The following is a 7,631-nucleotide window of genomic DNA, read 5'->3' as shown; positions in this document are numbered from 1 at the left end:
TATTTAGTATCTTTAATAAATTATTGGCATTTGAACATTTTTTAATCTCTAAGGTGACAGAGACAAGACAAACGGCGTGTCTTTAGACTTATTTTTTAGTTGTTTATGATCTCCTTTGAGGAGCTTTGGGTAGTTCATGCTGCTGCTAACCCAGAGAGGCTCTGACCTCCATGTTAGTTTCCAGCATGTGAAAAACAGTCATCAACTCTCATATACATATAATAGTGTGTGTATGTATGATTATGTATATAATTAGCATCTTAGGTGCTAGACTTCATAGTCCTAAACATGTACCCGGTGGACTGTGGTTAGGGAGTGAAAACCATGCTGGGGAGAGGGGTGTCCCCGGCCAGCTGCTGTGCTGTCGCAGGGCCAGCCAGCAGAGGTGTGACTGGGGCTACGAAGCATCCTGCCTGGGGCAGGGCCGGGGCGCTCCAGCTGGGCAGCTGCCTGTTCTGTCAACAGCCACACAAGGAACTTAATATCCCACAGGGACGCTAATAAATCTCCAGCTTTTTTTGCTTTCTTCCTTCATGCAGTGCTGTAGGGGGCATTTGTTTTGTAAAACATTAGGAGGAGAGTTGCTACTGTCAATAATGGCACGGCACAGGTGCTGTAATAGAGACAGGCTTGCAGCATCGCACACTCTGTCTTCATCTCCTCTCCCTCCTCTGGAATTTAATTCCTACAAACTGTGAATAACTTACTGCAGCTATTGCAAACTTCAAATGGTACTATAGTTCACAGAGCACAAAGAGCCCTGGTGTTTAATATTTTTTGAGCTTTGAGAAAATCAAGAGATAGGAGATAGTGATTATTATAACCAAACAAAAATACAGTGCCAGGAATTCTGCAGGTGCTTTACAGCTGTGCGTAAAGCTGTATGAGTGAAAACCTTGGTGGGTTCATCCTACATCACCACTTCTGCCGTTTGTAAACACAGTGTATAAGAGACTGTTGGGCAGATTTCACCTCGAAATGTGCATTTGACTGCATATTAGGCCATTGCCTGATTTAACTATCTGTCTTAAACTGAGTAGGTGTGGTGACACTAACAACATGTAGAAAACATTATGCCGTTACTCAATACAGTAGGTTTCTAAACCCGTGTATAAATTACATCTATGTGAATTTCTTCCATCTTTTGTTTTAAGTGTAGAGAGATCATCTACATTTTTCCAAGACTGACATGACCATGTTTCTTCTATAATGAAAATTCACTGGACACTTGGCTTTTCTCATTCCTGGGTCTACTAGTCTTCTTTGCAGATGCCTCAGAAACAATTGTTCCAGGTACTATGCCAGTCCTAAACACTATGTGTCCTAAACACATTTATATGTGTTTAACCTCACAGAACAAAGTGCTCTCCCACAACCTGAACATGCTGAAACAAAACACAGCTGCCCCAGAGGACAGCACAGGGGGGCTGCAATTATATTTCAGTAGAGGAAGAAAAATAAAGCTTCAAATTGTTCAGGAAAAAATGTATTATTTCAAAATCCTTCATGTTTGTCCAGGCATTTGGGCAATGACATTCCTAAAAGCATACCAGTTCTCTTTTACAGCACCCTCAGAAGTGCTAGATACCTCACAGGACAATCTGAAAGTAAGTTCTGGCTTGAAGTGTTTACAGTCCATTTTTCTAACACTGGAGCAAGTGATGTTAAATTCAGTTCAAAGTGGTAAATGGCAGACATTTTAGCATTTCATTTCAGGATGCTGGTTCAGAGTTGGGTTTACAAAAAACTTCTCCAAGTGTTCAGCTTGCTTTGTTCCCTGAATGAATGGTTAAATTTTTACCAAAGCCAGTGAGAGAGGAGTTGATCTCGCCCAATTCACTGCTGAAAATCTCAGTTATTAGGAATTGAAGCTGGATACCAGTAAAGTTGCAATCTGACTTTACTGTTAAGGACCTGTTAGCACTGTTTCACAGCAAAAGCTTGGCCTGACCTCACCCATTAAAATTAGACCCTCCATTAAGTGTGTTTAGTTAAAGCAGAGCTTTGTTTTCTTGACCTTAAGATGGATCATGCCTCATTGCAGCTACTTAAGTGTTGTGCTGCTGATTTTGCCTTCTGTCAAACCTACTTCTTCCTTCTATGGCTTTTCCCACTGTTTTGGCTTCTGGAAGGCCCCTGGAACATAAGGGTGATTTACTCACATGCCTGTCCTTTATGTTGACAGCTGAGCCAGGCAGTCACAGAAGAATATTTAGAAAAGCATGAGAAAGGAAGGTAAGCGTGCAAGAGAGTCACAGAATGGAAATGAAATACAGGCCTCAGTTCACATCTGGCAACTTAAAAGTGCTAGATTTTAGGCCCAAATACTCATGCTCTGTTGACCTCTGCTCATTGCATTATGAGAAGAGAGGGTGCAGCTCTTTTCATATCCCCCCAACCATGCAGCTGCCTACTGCTCAGTGGGGATTGAGCTGCATGGCATATCTGGCAATTTCATTTCTCTGGAGCTTTTTAGTGCTGAGCTGTTAAAAAAATCCGTCCTACATAATGTAAATGTATTCTGCAACACAGCACATTATTCTTGATGAAGTCATATGGATGCTAGGCTGAAAATTTCCCTCTAATTTGCTCTGAGCACACCGCCTGCTTTCAAACATAAGGTGAATGACTTATTGTAACCCCAGATTGGTTTCAACACCAAGTGATTAAGCCGTGACATCGAGACAAAGTAAATTAAGGAAGTGGTTTCACAGAACAGGCTGACACATGACAGGCGCAGAACTAATTCTGTAGCAAAAGAGGGGTGAGTCATGCATCTGCTACATGTGTTTTGGTTAAATTCTTGTGGATCTGTATCTCTTGTACATATAAAAACATGAGGAAAGGGGCTAAGCTTTCACACCATGCTTGTGTATAACAATACTACTGTAGCAGTATCTACTTTCAAACATTTCTCCCCATTGAACTAACAGATGAAACTGAGCATCCATCTTACCTTAGGGGAGCTATAACTTTCCCCTCTACTGCTGCTATCTTAACCCCAGCTCCCCTTTGTTTAGAGAGCTGTATCTCCAAAATCGTGACAAGTTTGCTGTGGCTCAGCAAGCCATCTCTTTCCTTTAATGGTCATATGTCATATCCCAGGATTTACATTGGTTCCTTATCTTTTATAGTTTCAACAAATGAGAACCAGATTCCAAAACCACACCCTGGTCACCTCAGGGGATCAGATTCACCATCATTGGTGAATATCCCTAGTGAAAGGGATCCCTTTGCTGATAAAAGAAGAAAGATAGGTACTTCCATTCTGGAGAGATGCAAAACTGTCATCTTGTTGTTTGTTATGAATAGATGGAGTCTGACTGATACAAATAGGTGGAGTCTGGTGAGAACATGCACTTCATATTCTTCAGCCTACCCCCAGTCTGTGCTTGCTGAGAGTATCATCTCATCTCAAGTGAGTTCAGTGTAGAATGAGATTATTATACCCATTTACTAAATACCTCTTGGAGGCATATGCTTTTTGCTTTTTTTTTTTTTTTTTTTTTAATGTACGATGTTCCTAGTACTGCAGCTACATGGGCTACATTTACCATGACACTTTAGATAGGGAAGAGACTGGAATGCAAGTGACCAAACTAAAGGAGATGACAGTGTTAAGTAAAATGTCTCTATTGCCCTGACTTTGCTTCTTCCAGATGCCTGCTCACTTTGGCATTACTCAGGAAACAAGTCAAGGAAGCATGTTTCTACTTTTTCCCTGAAGTATTTGTACCATAATTGCAGCTGCTCTGTTAGATTATCTTCAGTTTATACCAGAGGGTCCTGTCATCAGTCACCAAATGCGTTGTATAAAGGATCATTGCACACAGAATTCTTCAGTTCCCTGACCTTCGCATACCTGCTGCACTAGAAGCAGCTGTACTTTCAGGCTTCTCATTGATCTAGCATGCAAGTATCTGCTCTGCTGGAACCAGTCCTTGTGTTTTACATATCTGATCTTTCCAAGTTCTTCCCAGAAGACTGAGATCTCATTTCAACTGAGAGTGCTTGCTTTTACTGAATGGCCTTAGCCTTTCCTCATCCTTCCTTAGCAAAACTCCCAGGTACTAGCTACTAGCTGCTTTTACATAGACAGACATTGAGCTTCTATTGGTTCTGCCTATAGCCACTGTTGGCAGGCTGTTGTTGCACAAGGCACACACTGCTCTCATGCATACTTAGGGTATTTCTCTTTCTTAACTCAGCTGTCTTCTGCTCTTACATATCCTCAGTATTCTGCTGTTAAAGAACTTCCTCCATTTCAGCCTAGAAGTGGCTGAATCGTGCTGGGTGATAAAGCAGCATGCTGCATTTGTGTAATATCTCTGAACTGAAGTAACCCCAATGGAGAACTCTTTCATTATTATGAGTGCTGGAAGAGGCCACACAGCAGAACCAGATCTTCCTGCCTTGTGTCACAAAAATAGGGAAATACAAAATCCTATTTTCAGCATTAAACAGCCAAAAAAGGCATCTGATTTGTAAGGTAATACATGCTAGAGGGGGCAAGGGACAGCTGGGTTCTGAAACATGCTGGCATCATTTTTGAACTAATGATCTAGTTGTTAGATGCAAATGTAAGGAATTTTCCAGGGATGGAAGAGCCAAATTTTAAAAGCTATTTCAATGTTGTGGAAAATCTCCCTAAGAGCTAATCGGCCTCTTCAGACTCCTAAGCACTCTGTACTTCCTCTCAGAGGCACATATGTTTCTCCAGCCTGGATATGGAGATACTCTGGCAAATGTGTTTCTGTAGTTCTCCCTAGTGTACTAGCAGTATCATCTCATAATGCTCATCTTAACAGTGCTATCAGCAAATTTTGACAGGAGTTTTGCAGTCAGTGAACCAACAGGACTTCACTGACACAACAGCTTGTAGGTTTTCATTTGCCTGTAAATGTATCTTAAAGGCTCTCCTCTACAATGAAATCCAAAACTAGTTTAGGAGCCCAAGGCTTTTGAAGTGCCTGCTTTGCAATAGCAACAAACCAGGTAGAAACAGAAGGGCTTTTAAATATGAATGTTTACCTAATCTCACCTCAGGCAGAATTTTAGCCCTAAATGTACTGACTGCATTTTCTAATAGAAATCTGATGAAGGCAGAGACCTACCAAATCAAAGTAACAGCTGTTTCCTTTGGAGATTTTTTTCTCACTGCGTGATTTTGCAAACAACCTAGAAGGACAGCCTTTTGAAAACTAAACAGGATTTGTGGAGAGAACTGTTTAGAGAAAGCTCAGTTGCTTTGCTGGGCAGAGTGATTCTGAAGACTGAACGCATCCTGCAGCCAGCTGCCTGATCCTTGCTTAGGAACTAGAAGTTGTTTTCTGCAAGTTCAAGAGTGCAACAATCACAGGCATTGCCTTACTTACTTTGAGACTGAGGCTAAACTTTAGTTCAAAGACTCTGAAATCACAGTGCAAAGAGGAGTGGAATTCAAACAACCATGGCACACTGTCTCCAGAAGAGGAGACTGGTTTAACCTGCTGGACTCATATGTGGCATCCCACAGTCATTTGACCTATATCCTTGCCTTCACCTCAGCCAAACACTCTCCTTTGAGTTCCAAACCCCCTTGTTTAAATAGTGAAAGGACAATACCCAGTAGTCCAAACATATGAGTGCTTCCCTGAGTGCCTTTACACACTGGTGAATGGTGGAAAATAGCTGTAAAGCTGTGCCTGTCAACCAGGGGTGGGTAGTGATGGCATTCTGTTGCAACTTGGCTGTGAAGGACTCCTCTGTACCCTTCAGCCTGAGCTGCCTTGGTACATCTGACCATTACTGCTGGGTTTTATAATTAAATAAGTATTTGAAACACTAGTAGAGAATCAGGAGGCCAGAACAGGGAGAATGGTGCAAACATCTCTTATACTGTCCCGGTGCTGAGAGAAGTAGTTAGTTTCTTTATTCCAAACAAAGCAAATTTATTCAAAACCCAAGTAACTACTAGCAGAGATACGGGAAGGTTTGGCCCTTGCTGCAGTCCCTTGATACTTTTCTATTTCACATATATGCATTATGGGATTACAGCATGCACTATAACCTTCCTTTCTTCAAAATAATCCTTCACAGATGCCAGGACAGAAGCATGCCAAGACAGGGCCAGAGCCTCTAGCTACATATCAAGGTGGGCAGAAAAAGAGCCACTTAACCATAAACTCCGGAGCTGCCTTGAGCAACAAGTTCCCATGCATTTGTGTTTTTCTTCTCTTCTTCCCCACCATATGCTTAGCTTATTTCACAAGTCTCAAGCACATATATAGGTTTGCCCAACACAGAGATATAATTCTTGGAATGTCTATGAATACTAAATAAAAAGAATAGATTATAATTATTTTCTTCTCCTGAATAAATGAGTCAGCCCCCTAAAGCAAATTCCTATCACTCTTTATGTCTGGTTGCATTTATCGAAATATAATATCTGCAGCACTTACCATGTGCACATCACATTCAGGGAGTTTGTTAGAAAAAGCTCCATTAGTGTCAGCCTCATTGACCTGATGCATGTCTATCATGGTTCATTAATTATACATGAAAGACATGTGGGTGTGGTCAAGTTTAATCCTGGAGCAAGTTCTACTTCAGCGGGTTTGAATGTCATCTCCCGTTTGGATCATTTTTTTCCAGAGGAAAATAGCACCTTAGGCTTTTCAGGAAGTTTCATTATGTTTCACATTTTGCCCTTCACTTCATGTAAGTTTCAGTCATCCCTCCGCTTCCCGTTGCAAACGTGCTTTCCCTGAAGCCACAGTTCGGGGCATCAACAAGAGGGAGCACTAGAGAACAACTCGTGACGCTTTTGGCAGTCCAACAGTGTTGATTCTGTGAAAAATAATAGGCTCATGAACTCAGCTTCTGCACGTTTTCTGTCCTTAACCCTCAGAAGTCATTTTCATCTTTCAAAGTTTTATTCACAGTCTCCAGAATACCTGGGGGCAGGGGTGAGGGGAGTGAGGCTGAGGGAGCAAGTGGCATGAATGCCATAGATTAGTTTTACAAGCAATTTGTATTTGCATGTCTATTGGAGTCACATGTGCTAGTGGAGAACTTCTGCAATTAAGCAACAAGAACATTTTTCTCAGATCTTACATGAGTCGAAAACCTGATTTTTGGCTAGCATAGTTTCGTGCTTATTGTAACAGATATTATAAAAGATTCCTGATTTTATACACATATAGGGCATTAAAGTAAATTCATCCATGTCTATCAGGAGTAATCAGGCCCACTAATATTCTGTGAGAACAGTTAGATTACTTGCATCATCAAGATTTTAATTTTCCATTGTGAGGAATAAACAAACCATAGATTTTCCAAGTACTTACATTATGACAATCTAACTGTGGGAATGTTTCTGGGAAGTGTGGAAAAAAAGGCTGTGAATGTGTCAAAAATTAATTTTTCTTAGACCCTGAAGATACATTTCTGGACTTCTCCTTTGTCCTGGATATTAATTCACCTCTGGTGTTCCAGGAGAAAAGATTTAGGAACACAGGGGCTCTCTAAGGTAAGTCAAAACACAGAGCACAGAACTGCATGTCTTGAGAACCCAGAGGCTCCATGGATATCACTTCACTTCCTTATCTTTCCTCACACGTGTTTGCTGTCCAACCTATCTCCTTTCAGCA

This window comes from Corvus brachyrhynchos, unplaced genomic scaffold, assembly GCF_000691975.1.
Source record: "Corvus brachyrhynchos isolate BGI_N302 unplaced genomic scaffold, ASM69197v1 scaffold547, whole genome shotgun sequence".
NCBI classification, from domain to species: Eukaryota; Metazoa; Chordata; class Aves; order Passeriformes; family Corvidae; genus Corvus; species Corvus brachyrhynchos.
This window is presented reverse-complemented; position numbering follows the sequence as displayed.